This window comes from Schistocerca piceifrons, chromosome 3, assembly GCF_021461385.2.
Source record: "Schistocerca piceifrons isolate TAMUIC-IGC-003096 chromosome 3, iqSchPice1.1, whole genome shotgun sequence".
Taxonomy (NCBI): Eukaryota; Metazoa; Arthropoda; class Insecta; order Orthoptera; family Acrididae; genus Schistocerca; species Schistocerca piceifrons.
The window spans coordinates 447,181,632-447,196,465 of NC_060140.1; positions in this window are offsets into that span (position 1 = coordinate 447,181,632).

Consider the following 14,834-nt stretch of genomic DNA (forward strand, 5'->3'; position numbering starts at 1 on the left):
TGGCTTCCTTGCAAGTATCGTTATTGGGAACGAAACCTGGGTTCACTTCCACCAACCGGAAACGAAGAGATCGAGCAAGGATTGGCGCCATTCCTCATCACCAAAACCAAATAAGTTTCGAACAAAACCATAAGCATGGAAGGGTATGCTGACTCTCTTTTGGGACGAAAAAGGCGTCATTTTGGAGCATTACATGCCTAGAGGGAGCACTGTCACCAGTGCATCATACACAGATCTCCTAAAAAATCATCTGCGGCGTGCAATCAAATCAAAGCGACGTGGATTGCTGTCAGCAGGTGCCCTTTTGCAACATGACAATGCAAGGCCCCACACTGCGCGTACAACAGTTTCAACAATAACAGACATGCATTTTGAGTGCCTTCCTCATCCACCATACTCACCAGACCTTGCCCCAAGTGATTTCCTTATGTTTTGACCACTCAAAGACGCAACGGGAAGAAAGAAGTTCCGATCTGATGAAGAAGTATGTCATGCGGTGCATGAGTGGTTGCGCGGACTACCAAAGTAATTTTTTTCTTAGGGAATTTATGCACTTTGTAAGCGCTGGAGGACCTTCATTGAGCGTAGGGGAGATTATGTTGAAAAGTGATACAGGTTTGTACCACCTCTACACAACAAATAATGTTTTTTAAAAAATATTTAAGGTTTTCATTTGACTCACCCTCGTATGTTCAATAGAAATGCTGTAAAAACATGACTTAACAGGTTGAGGATTCCTTTGCAATTGTTTCATTTCCGTCATCTTACTCGGAAACTGGGCGTACTACTGAGTCATCCAATTTTTCTGCAATCATGTCTGTTTTCCCTAATTTCCTGAAAAGTATTTGTTTGTTTTAGTATTGTGCATTTCGATATTTTTCTTTATTGAAAATACTACACCAAAAGGGTTTGGTCGAGAAACATGCAATGAGCACAGTGTGTTAGCATTTAATTCTGATAAACACCGCTACGAGAAGCTATTGTGTGGAAGGAAACGCTTAGTTGTAAAATAGGTCCATCGAAAATGATTTTGCAACGCTACTGCAACAGATTGGGATTGCTTTTAGATATGAGATGCTTGTCGAACGGTTATATCTTACTTTATACGAAGACGACACTAGTTGCTACTTTTCTCCTTTTCTCTAACGCATGAATTCAGTACAAAGGTAAGCCATGATTAACATTTTTATCATCATTATGGGCGCTAAATAAAGCCACTTGGATCTGCAGAGGAGGCCGATGACATGTGTAACGGCTTAAAATAACAGAAAGCTGTTTTTCAGTTGATGTACATTTTAGAATTTGAAGCCATAATCATATGTAAAAATGAAAAAAAATTAACCAATGTCAACAGTCTTGTAAAACAGAAAGGTGGACTTATTAAATGTATTAAAGAAGTGAACAAGCTACCCAACGAGTACAGGAACTACACACTGGCCGTAGTGAATACAGAAAAGATCAAGAGCAGGGTCGATATGTGAAGATAAAGTAAAAATTATAATGTTCTATGATAGTGCTGCTAGTAAAATATCCGGTCCGCTGCTACTATCACCAATGGTTTGCACGTATCTCAACCAACTGCTTACATCATCTGGACTGCTTCACCTCTTTCTAAGTTCAGTTTTCAGATTTTATGCCCATCTTTATATCACTAACCACTCTCTTACACTTTCGTTTAATTTCTCTTACATTTTTAAATTTTATACTTTTCGATCTGTTTTAAACCGTATTTACTTTTGACGTAATGTCCTGCATTATATGTCTTCAAATCACGCTCTCCAGTTGTGATGGGGCATACAGTTTTTCATGCAATACATTCATCATTCAGTTTTAAAATATAACCATTAAACGCACCTTAAGTAGCTTTTATACCTTTGACGCTTATCTTGGACTACACAGGATGTTCGGAAATTCCTGTTACAAACTTTTAGGACTTATAGAGGGAAGTGAGTACATAATATTTTGACGAAGAAGCTATGTCCGGAAACGTACCGTTTCCGTTCTGCGACGGTTTCAGTTCAGACGTGTAACGTACCCACATCTGTTGGAGGAAAGATGGATAGGTCAAGGTGGTCCATCAGCGTAGCCGCCGCGATATGTGGAGTTAGCCTCTATTGTAAATTTCATTTACTCACGTTTATGGGCACGAATTTCATTTACTCAGACTACCGACTTCGTTCTATAATGACCACCTTCAGATGTTCAGCAAAATATGGGAAAAACACAAATACAACTAGTAGATTTTCCACAGCTTAAAACAATGAAACAGACCGTGATGAAAAGTATTAGTGACATACAAGTGCATTTGTGCTCTTTAAACATGATGAGGCATACCTGTTTTATAAAAACATGTCCTACTGTCCTGGAGTCATAGTGGCATCATCAAATGCTAAACACAGTATCAGCGCCAGCATATTCAAACATATATAAATAATAGTATACAGAAGAGTAATCTTGACAGCAGCATCACTGTTCAAAACAAACTGCCGTACATTAGCTGCCTTTGGCAGAAAGCGAAGTACGTGAAGAACTCAGCGTTTTAAAGCAGATTACTGTAGCTAAAAGCTTTTCTGTAAATGACGTCATGCGCCCTTACACTAGACTAAAGAAACGTATTACAAAGAGCAGGCACACACACACTCACACAGAAAATAGAAACAGTAAAGAAAGAACAAAAGCCATTCCTACGAAACTTAAAGGGAACATGTCCCCGCAAATAGAGAAATGTTTTTAGATTAGATTAGATTTACTTTCATTCCAATTGATCCGTAGTGAGGAGGTCCTCCAGGATGTGGAACATGTCAGAAAAACAATACATGACAAATATTTACAACTAAAACAAATAAGCTAATGTACCATTCCGCAGGTCCCAAGTGGAATGATCGTCATTTTTTAATGAACACTAAGAGTCATTTTACAAATACTAATGCACTGAATTTAAAATAAAAAAGTTTTTTATTTATTTATAAGGTAATAAACATGTAATACAACTACTGTAATACTTATTTACAATGAACACATTGCTGCACTGAAATGGTGCAGAAGTTAGATTATACTTACACACACACACACACACACACACACACACACACACACACACACAAACACAAATTTTCAATGAACACATTACTGCACTGAAATTGTGCAGAAGTTATGTTGTACTTATATTCAAATCAGTTGGTTTTACTAAGAAATTCATCAATGGAGTAGAAGGAGTTGGCCACCAATAAATCCTTTAGGCTTCTCTTAAACTTAATTTCATTGGTCGTTAAGCCTCTTATGGCTGCTGGCAAGTTATTGAAAATGTGTGTTCCTGAATAACGCACACCTTTTTGTTCAAGACTAAGTGACTTTAAATCCTTGTGAAGATTATTCTTATTTCTAGTATTGATTCCATGAATTGCGCTGTTGGTTTGAAAAAGTGATATATTTTTAATGACAAATTTCATAAGGATATGTGATGTTAGATGTGGCGTTCAGGTTAACAACACCCTAAAAATGCGAGTAAAACATAAACTGTAAAGGACTTATGACAAATTTGATGGATCTGGAGTAACTGTGACAAACGGGCCCCTCTCTTTCCGTCCGGTTTAAATAACATTCACAGCGACGGAATAAGACTGCTTTGGGTCAGCATTTATCTGAAACTGGTCATTGTATAGGAAACATTGAGAGTATTATGCGTCTTCCCCGCAGAGTGGAAAAAGACCGTACTCTTAATTTGTTCAGACGCGCGGGGTAGACGAGCCGTCAGCGGCGTCTTGCACAGTTCGCGCAGGTCCCCCCGTCGGAGGTTCAAGTCCTGCCTCGGGCATGGGTGTGTGTGTTGCCCTTAGCGTAAGTTAGTTTAAGTTACATTAAGCAGTGTGTAAGTTTAGGGATTGATGATCTCAGCAGTTTGGTCCCATAAGATTTTACCACAAAATATTAATTGGTTAAAAAACTTGAAACTTATAAAACGAAAAAGCATGAGCCAACACAAGTGCTTAATTGGCAGAACTGTTTCGTCCCCAATAGCTACTTATTAAACAATATTCTACTTTCAACGCACGCCTCTATATATCTCGCTGACAGTTTCACCTAGTATACAGTGCATTACATATTTATTTCGTTTTCTCACATTGTGCGCATAACTGTAGTGTTTCCTTGTTCCTTTTCTGTTTATATAATATACTTAATTAACTAGATAATCTTACTCATGCACAGGTACGGGGTGTTATCATTCTTTTCTTGGAAGTGCGTGCCGCCGTTCCTGTAATCACTTCTCGCCTATGCAGCGCTCTGGTGTTAACGCCAACAGACGGCGCTGATTATGTGTGGCAGTCTGTTTTCGTTCACTGAGCTTCTTTAGCTATTTGTTTTGTAATTTTTATATTATTCTGTGTACACGGACGTTTATTATTCACAGCATTATCTAAAATATCGCCAATTGAACGTCAGTCAGTTACTATCTCTCAACTTTTTCCCTTTTAACAATCTGACTTTTGTGGTGTTTTATTTCATTGATTTCTATCACTGTGATGCCTTTTACACCTTATAAGCCCATTACAGACTTTATTGATTGTATCCCCCTTTATTTTACATCGTATAATTATTACTGAAGAATATGTATACGCCTACAGTAGCTACATCTGGTGAACTTGCAACAGAAACATTTTGTGGCCACTGTACGGCAGTTTGTTTTGAACAGTAGTGCTGCTGACAACATTAATCTTGTGTGTACTATTGTTTATATATGTTTGACGATGCTGGCGCTGATATTGTGTGAAACGTTTGACGATGCCACCATGGCTCCAGTATAGGACATGTTTTTATAAAACAGGAATGCCTCACCATATCTAAAGCGCGCAAAAGCACATGTATATCAGTAATACTTTTCATCATGGTCTATTTCATTGCTTTAAGATGTAGACAATCTGCTAGTTGTATTTGTGTTTTTCCCATATTTTGATGCATGTCTGAAGATGGTCATTATAGACCGAAACCGGTAGTCTGATAACATAAAATTTGTGACTATTTTTGGGTCACTGTTCAGTTCGCGACCGTGTAGCAGCTTGTGTAACTTCCGTTTACTACGTCTTGTCTGGTAGTATGCAAAGTTTAATTTAAAAAACTCCTGTAGAGACAGAAGAATATCTTTGGACAGGAGTTCTGGCTGCTGCACTAGAAACTGAAGAGATATCAGGTGGAATTGACGTTGTCTACTAGAACATGCTTCGTAGGTACAATGTCTGTAACAACTTTGGTGTTCGCCACGTAGAGCTGTTGTTGTAATGCATGAGTACTGTTCTGTATGTACATTATGCTGGGTTCTTTTTTATTTTGGAACAATGTAAGCACATTTTTAATAGAAACAAATGTGCTTGAGTGATAAATAGATGTTTCGTTACGATTCCTTTCGAACCGATAGCTAATAATTGCAATGCGTCACGCCTAATTCAGTTCCTCATGCAGAGGTGGATGAGTCAAACATGTGAGCTTAAATCGTCGTAGAACGGAAACCGTACGTTTTGCAGAAAGTTGTATTCATTCAGAATAATATGTACTCAGTTCCCTCTGCAGGTCCTAGAAGTGCGTGCGGGTATTTCAGAACACGTTATATTACGTTCACTTGCAGCGTGTAGAATGAGCTGATGGTGTTTCACACAGATTAAGTTTACCAGTCATTTTAAAAATACAAACTATGCAATATTCTAGAAAAATCAAGCTTTAGGTGTCCATGCTGCTCCAAAATATACGATAATATCACCTACACGTGTTGCATTAACTTTTCTCGTAATTTTGCATGTCCTGAATCCAGCGAAGAATATCCTTAGCATAGATGCCTTCCATTCGCCACACAGCATCTCCTGTCAAACACCACTCAATTTTCGTTGCAGTAATAATCGATTTCCCCTCATGAACCATGGACATTGCCGTTGGTGGGGAGGCTTGCGTGCCTCAGCGATACAAATAGCCGTATCTTAGTTGCACCCACAACGGAGGGGTAACTGTTGAGAGGTCAGACAAACGTGTGGTTCCTGAAGAGGGGCAGCAGCCTTTTCAGTAGTTGCACAAGCAACAGTCTGGATGATTGACTGATCTGGCCTTGTAATATTAACCACAACGGCCTCACTGTGCTGGTACTGCGAACTGCTGAAAGCAAGGGGAAACTTCAGTCGTAATTTTTCCTGAGGGCATGCAAATGATGATAGCGTCCTCTTGGGCAAAATATTCCGGAGGTGAAATTGTCCCCCATTCGGATATCCAGACGGGGACTACTCAGGTGGACGTCGTAATCGGGAGAAAGGAAACTGGCTTTCTGCGGGTGTGAGCGTGGAATATCACATCTCTTAATCGGGCAGGTAGGTCAGAAAATTTATAAAGTGAAATGGATAGATTAAAGTTAGATATAGTGGGAATTATTGATAAAGCTGGGAATTTAAGAAGATGGGACCTGGATAAACTGCTAGAACCAGATATTGTAGGGAGTTTCAGAGAGAGCATTAGGGAACGATTGACAAGACTTCAAGAAGAATATTATAATTCCAATCCCAAAGAAAGCAGATGTTGACAGGTGTGATAATTACCGAACTATCAGTTTAATAACTCACAGCTGCTAAATACTAACACGAATTCCTTACAGACGAATGGAGAAGCTAGTAGAAGCCGACCTCGGGTAAGATCGGCTTGGATTCCGTAGAAATGTTGGAACAGGTAATACTGACCCTACGACTTCCCTTAGAAACTAGATTAAGGAAAGGCAAACCTACGTTTCTGGCATTTGTAGACTTAGCGAAAGCTTTTGACAGTGTTGACAGCAATACTCTCTTTAAAATTCTGAAGGAGGCAGGGGTAAAATACAGGGAGCGAAAGGCTATTTACAATTTGTGCAGAAACTAGAAGGCGGTTATAAGAGCCGATGAGCTTGAAAGGGAATGGGTGATTGGGAAGGGAGTGAGACAGGTTTGTAGCCTATCCCCGATGTTATTCAATCCAAATATTGAGCAAGCAGTAAAGAAAACAAAAAGTAAATTTGGAGTAGGAATTAAAATCCATGGAGAATAAATAAAAGCTTTGAGGTTTTGCAGATGACATTGTAATTCTGTCAGAGACAGCAAAGGTGCTGCAAGAGCAGTTGAACGGAATGGACTGTGTCTTGAAAGGAGGATATAAGATGAACATCAACAAAAGCAAAACATGAATGATGGAATGTAGTCGAATTAAATCAAGTGATGCTGAGCGAATTTGGAAATGAGATACTTAAAGTAGTAAACAGGTTTTGCTATTTGGCAAGCAAAATAAATGATGGTAGTCGAAGTAGAGAGGATATAAAATGTAGACTGGCAATCGTAAGGTTCAAATGGCTCTGAGCACTATGCGACTTAACTTCTGAGCTCATCAGTCGCCTAGAACTTAGAACTAATTAAACGTAACTAACCTAAGGACATCATTATCGACAGGGGATCTCAAGTTGATTCTGTATTTCTAGATTTCCGGAAAGCTTTTGACACCGTTCCTCACAAGCGACTTCTAATCAAGCTGTCTCAGTTGTGCGACTGGATTCGTGATTTCCTGTCTGGGAGTTCGCAATTCGTAGTAATAGACGGCAAATCATCGAGTAAAACTGAAGTGATATCAGGTGTTCCTCAGGGAAGCGTCCTGCGACCTCTGCTGTTCCTGATCTTTATAAATGACCTGGGTGATAATCTGAGCAGTTCTCTTAGGTTGTTCGCAGATGATGCTGTAATTTACCGTCTAGTAAGGTCATCCGAAGACCAGTATCAGTTGCAAAGCGATTTAGAAAAGATTGCTGTATGGTGTGGCAGGTGGCAGTTGACGATAAATAACGAAAAGTGTGAGGTGATCCACATGAGTTCCAAAAGAAATCCGTTGGAATTCGATTACTCGATAAATAGTACAATTCTCAAGGCTGTCAAATCAACTAAGTACCTGGGTGTTGAGATTACGAACAACTTCAGTTGGAAAGACCACATAGATAATATTGTGGGGAAGGCGAGCCAAAGGTTGCGTTTCATTGGCAGGACACTTAGAAGATGCAACAAGTCCACTATAGAGACAGCTTACACTACACTCGTTCGTCCTCTGTTCGAATATTGCTGCGCGGTGTGGGATCCTTACCACGTGGGATTGACGGAGGACATCGAAAGGGTGCAAAAAAGGCCAGCTCGTTTTGTATTATCACGTAATAGGGGAGAGAGTGTGGCAGATATGATACGCGAGTTGGGATGGAAGTCATTAAAGCAAAGACGTTTTTCGTCGCGGCGAGATCTATTTACGAAATTTCAGTCACCAACTTTCTCTTCCGAATGCGAAAATATTTTGTTGAGCCCAACTTACATAGGTAGGAATGATCATCAAAATAAAATAAGAGAAATCAGAGCTCGAACAGAAAGGTTTAGGTGTTCGTTTTTCCCGCGCGCTGTTCGGGAGTGGAATGGTAGGCAGATAGTATGATTGTGGTTCGATGAACCCGCTGCCAAGCACTTAAATGTGAATTGCAGAGTAATCATGTAGATGTAGATGTAGATCACAAACATCCATGCCCGAGGCAGGATTCGAACCTGCGACCGTAAAGGTCGCTCAGCTCCAGACTGTAGCGCCTAGAACCGCACGGTCACTCCGGCCGGCGCAATCGTAAGGAAAGTGTTTCTGAAGAAGAGAAGTTTGTTAATACCTTGTATAGTTTTAAATGTCAGGAAGTCTTTTCTGAAAGTACTTGTATGGAGTGTAGCCATGTATGGAAGTGAAACATGGACGATAAATAGTTAAGACAAGAAGAAGGTAGAAGCTTTCGAAATGTGATACAGAAGAATGTTGAAGATTAAATGGGTAGATCACGAAACTATTGAGGTGGTACTGAATATAATTGGCTGAACTTGACTAGAAGAAGGGATCGGTTGGTAGGACATGTTCTGAAGCATCAAGGGATCATCAATATAGTATTGGAGGGCACCGTGGAGTTTAAAAGTCGTAGAGGGAGTCTAAAAGATGTGTACCTTAAGTAGATTCAGAAGGGTGTAGGTTGCAGTAGGTACCTGGAGATGAAGAAGCATGCACAGGATAGAGTAACATGGACTGAAGACCACCAGAACAACAACAATAATCGTTTATACCGTTTTATTCTGCTGCATGATCTATTTGCTTCTTTCCTTGTCTGTGCTCATAATACAGGAAATAAAGTACTGACCACCCGAAATGCAACACCATGAAGGTGTCATGTAACAAGCACCAAATTGGCTTGAAGTGTTCTACATGCTTCGATATGCAGAAGATTAGCAAACCAGCAAATAGTAAGGTGGAACGTCTTCTACCTTATACAGGGTGTTACAAAAAAGTACGGCCAAACTTTCAGGAAACATTCCTCACACACAAATAAAGAAAAGATGTTATGTGGATATGTGTCCGGAAGCTCTTAATTTCCATGTTAGAGCTCATTTTAGTTTCTTCAGTATGTACGCTCAATGGAGAACGTTATCATGATTTCATACGGGATACTGTACCTGTGCTGCAAGAACATGTGCCTTTACAAGTACGACACAACATGTGGTTCATGCGCGATGGAGCTCCTGCACATTTCTCAACAACAGATTCGGTGACCGATGGTTTGGTAGAGGCCGACCAATTCCATGGCCTCCACGCTCTCCTGACCTCAACCCTCTTGTCGTTCATTTATGGGGGCATGTAAAGCTCTTGTCTACGCAACCCCGGTACCAAATGTAGAGCCTTTTCGTGCTCGTATTGTGGACAGCTATGATACAATACGCCATTCTCTAGGGCTGCATCAGCGCATCACGGATTCCGTGCGACGGAGGTGGATGCATGTATCCTCGCTAACGGAGGACATTTTGCACATTTCCTGTAACAAAGTGTTTGAAGTCACGCTGATACGTTCTGTTGCTGTGTGTTTCCATTCCATGATTAATGTGCTTTGAAGAGAAGTAATAAAATGAGCTCTAACATGGAAAGTAAGCGTTTCCGGACACATGTCCACACAACATATTTTCTTTCTTTGTGTGTGAGGAATGTTTCCTGAAAGTTTGGCCGTACCTTTTTGTAACACCCTGTATGTTTAGGGAGTGATACGCTGTGGCTTTTTTAATCGTAAAATATTTTGAGTGCAGTTTTTTGTGAGAAGTTTATGTTATGTCTCGTGAAAGAAGGAGAAATGTGAACCAGCAGTTCACCAGTTGCAGAATCGTGGGCCATTTTAAGAACGATGGATTATTACTCTGCGATACTGGTGATCGTATTGGTCATGACCCTACAGTTGTCATCTATGTGTTCAGGAGGACCACGAATAGCACTCGAAGTTACAGCTCCATACAGCCACATTAGGTACCTTGAGTCTTTAACTATGCTTGTTTTTGCAGCAAGACAAGGATCAAAATGGACAGTACGATGACGCCTGGAGCGCCATGGACTATCAACGTGATAACCATCGTTCTAGTTTCCCTCAAGGCAACAGTGGGCGCCTACAATGTTGCGCCCGACGATAACACTGGGCGCAGAAAGGTAGCGTCTTTTCATACGAACCTGAGTTCGGAGTACTGTACTACGATGGATGTATACGTGTGTGGAGGCTCGTAAAAGTTCCACCATTGCCATATTGCATTCGTGTGATGCATTTTTAGAACAAATGTGCCAAAACTACAACGCACTAATACGCAATCTAACAGAACAGATCACGAATAAATCAGCCCCTCTGGATTCATTCAGCCTTAAAATGAAAGGGTCATGAATTAATATTCGCTAATAAGAACACACTGTATATGGGAGTAGTAGAACACCGAACAGAAGATCTTACTCCATGCCGAAATTCTAAAATACACTAATCGCAAGGCGACATCTTATGTAATACTGAGAGCAGACAGAATCTACAGTAAAACCGACCGAATGTGCACTTTGCAGAAGGTGAGAACAGTGAGACAATGGTACTCAACACCAAAGGCGGATAAAATCTCACTAGACACACTTCGACCAAACAGAAACCTTGCAACCAAAGAAATTAGACCCAAATAAATTAGATGCTGTATTTCACGAAAGTAATTAATTGGAAACATGAGTAGGCCAGCCCTGACTCAGTTACGTACGTCATTTGTTAGCACTGGCCAGATTTATCATCCTCTCCTCTATCGTATTCGGAAACGCTGCACAGCAACCATTCACTCCCGGCGGCGCTGTTTTCGCAGGATCTGGGAATCCAAGAACAGTCAGCTGCTCTGACGAGAATGATGCGTTGTACTCTGGCTGTTGTTGCTAATATTCTTCTCCTTCACTGGAAGTTCCGAACTTCTCAAGTGATTCAAATGGTTCGGACAACTGTGGGACTTAACATCTGGGGTCATCAGTCCCCTTAAAACTACTTAAAGCCACTACTTAAAGCTAACTAACCTAAGGACATCACACCGATCCGTACCCGAAGCAGGATTCGAACCTGCGACCGTAGCGGTCGCACGGTCCCAGACTGATGCGCGTAGAGCCGCTCGGCCACATCGGCCGGCTCCAAACTTCTCCACTCCAACCTGGGCCGTACGTCCAGCTGAGACAGCAGCCCCCATGCTCCCTCCAACACAAAACTGTTCTGACACCAGTAACTCCCTGTGCCTGCGACAGAATCTCGGTCCTGGCGCTACACTGAATACTTTTCTGTCACTGTTCATGGTCCCTACGCACTGGCATCAATTTGTTGCTGCTGTAAAAGTTCTGGTCACCAGATTGTCTTCTACTGTACGACATGGCCTCATATCACATAGTCGTGTCACTGTGTCCAAAAATCTCACCGAAATATGCGTCTGCAGTGGCAACAGGAACACAAGAGCCATGCTGATGCCATCACTAGGTTTGGAGAAAAATCAAGTGTTCTGAGAATTGCTGCAGGTCCAGCAACTGGCATAACGGTATAAGCTCCCACTGGATACACGTCACGTTTGCCTCTGATTAGCGTAGCCGGTAATTGGGACAACAAGTGCGACGTTCTTCAGATTTCTCAACCACAAAAAACATCTGGTCCTGTACTGCCAAGATAATGGTACACCGCCACTATCTAGCCACTACGACTGATGAATTGTGCAACGGAGTTAAAGAAGCATGGATTCACATACCATGTTTTAGTACAACTTCATGCCCAGTAAGGTTAGAGCCAATGTTGCTGCCACAGATGGAAGCTCTTTGTGGTAATTTCAGATTCTGGATATCCTCCATTATGTCAAAGAAAATTTATTGGGCATGGACGAGTAAAACTGAGAGACCTTCAAGATCTGGTGCAAGAGGCCATAGAAGTGGATCATTGATTCTAACCATGCAGTCACATCAGGGGCAATTTGATGATATAGTAAGTCCTGTCTCGAGGGCATCGAGAGATTTACCACATGCTGTGGACAAGTAGGGACACCAAGGGTGGAATAACACTGACGAAGGAGGAAGATGGGTCTGTTGTGGCGTGGCGATCCAATTGCTCCAAGTGTGAGTCACGGTTCTGTGCGGCTTACATGATGGAAACTGTCGCTTCAACAAAATGATTATGAGCCAACTCGTATAAATAGTTCTCATTTCTTGTCTAAGGGACTGCAGTCTGCCAGCCACGATTTCTAATGTGGGACTTATGATGGTCTACGAGCGTGCTAGTCTATGTAGGTCAACAAGTCAGCATCTCCAAATTCTGCCACTGCTAGATGTGTCACTGCTGCTTGTGCTGAAACCAGTTCTGTGGACTTAGCGTATTACAACTAGTGGGCCACCTTATGGTGGGGTGGGGCAGCAGCCAAGCCGCCTGTACTAGTGCAGACAAACTCCTTGCTGCTTGACTCATGTGGGCAGACATGGCTGCTGCTTTGATCCATATTATCCATATTAGGTCCACAGCATGATTCTAACTGATTCAGCAAGCCCCATACTGTGCTACTAAGGAGCCTCGAGTCTTCATTGTGGATTGCAACAAACTGCTGTGGTCAGCGTCCTTGCAGAGCGATTGCTGTCATCATTCCACCACCAACATGACACTCTCTTAGGCCACCTACAGCTTACCCACAGAGGTTGTTGGCCTCTCTGAGAATCAACACGACTGTTGAACAATGAATAAATGTTTAACAATGCTGTTTTCGTGACATTGGATAACCAACAGGGGTCCACTCACAGCCCCACTTATACTCCACTGCTCAGAGAAAGGACCTGCTGGACTCCTGACTTCCACCATCCGCCGTCCCGATAGCCACTTGGAGGGGTTACTCCCCAGTCTGGGAAGTGGGGTGCTCTCGGTCCTTGTAAGACCAACTGAGGTGTTACTCCAATCATGAAAGCTGACAGCAACCAGGAGAGTGGTGTGCTCACCACATGCCCCTCCATATCCGCATCCAACGATGCCTGTCGTCTAAGGATGACATGGCAGACTGTCCATACTATTGGGCCGTCCAAGTTCTATTTGGATGGAGTTCAATCACCTACAAATTTTCTCAAATATTCATCGTACCATACGGCATACACGAAATTTCCTTATTTGTTACTCTTGGTGAAGCTGCAAATTTCACTGGCCAGCAGCGAACCTCCCTGTGTTGCTAGCTGAGAAATTCTCCAATTTCCAATGATTGCCGCATTAAAAACCCATGTCTCACTGCCATATCAATAAATAGTTTTACACACTGATTACAAATCACTAACTGCTAATCTCCATGGAGTAACATCGAGGTGTTATCTACATGGCAGAAAACCGAATATCGCACAGAATTTAGAGCTTTACTTGGGTTAGTTTCATACATCTGCTGTTTATTGGCCTTGTAATATGTCCTATGGCGTGTTATACAGCCTGGCTCATTCAACAATCATGCTTTGTACATCTTGACAAATAATATTCAGCTGTATTCAATTTTATTATGACAACCCATCAATATGGTCCTACTCTTAACGTGGGTGACTTTAGGAACGCTGGGACTCTTGCAATTATTCATCTACAACATGAAAATATAACCATTATAAAGCTGAAGACACGTCTATAGTGACGTGAAATCAATAGTTGCGAATAAAGCACCTTTAAACAGCTATGCCGCTTTTGGAAACATCTCATCGTTTGCTACTGTTTCAGTCATAATTTTTATGATAATTTAAATGTTTGCTGAGAGTTTTTAATTGTTGTTTACAATTTTTATGGCGTTGTCCAATGGGTGCCTTCCCACATATACCGTTTTTGAACAATTTAGAGTAAATCTTCCAACCTTCAGTTCAGTCTTTACTACAGCCAATATGTTATGAAACGAATGACTTTAGCAGGATCTGGTGCCCAGATCTGGAAAATGTCGAACATCATTACCTTAAGACAAAGGGAAGACAAAGACCCAAGTGAACCGAAACCCTAGAGGCCAGTTTGTTTGCTAAATGCTCTAGCCTAATTACGGGGAAAGCCTCTGTGCTGCCGCCTGGGGTCATAGACATGTATGAGTACACTGCAGGACATTTTCAGGAAAGGGAAATCCACTGAGGATGCGATAAATTACGCAATGAATATTGTGAGCACCTCAGATGACAAGTACGTTATAGGCATAATTGTTGATACAGTTACGGCGTTTAATAAATTATGGTAGCTTGCCCTATTCGAAAGCATCAAACCGATGGCCTGTCCCGGGTGTCTCTATAACAGCCTTAGAAATCTTTGGAGAGACCAGCAGGTGGAATTAAAATGTGCCGGAAAGAAAATTGTGAAGAAACATCGCGAAACGCTGCCCACAGGGCTCTGTTTGTGATTCTAAACAGGGAGTTGGCAATGAGCCATTACGGAACCAGCTTCCGTTTATAATAAATGCTAAAGGCTGCATCGGCAACGCAGACGATCTGCCAACACAAGA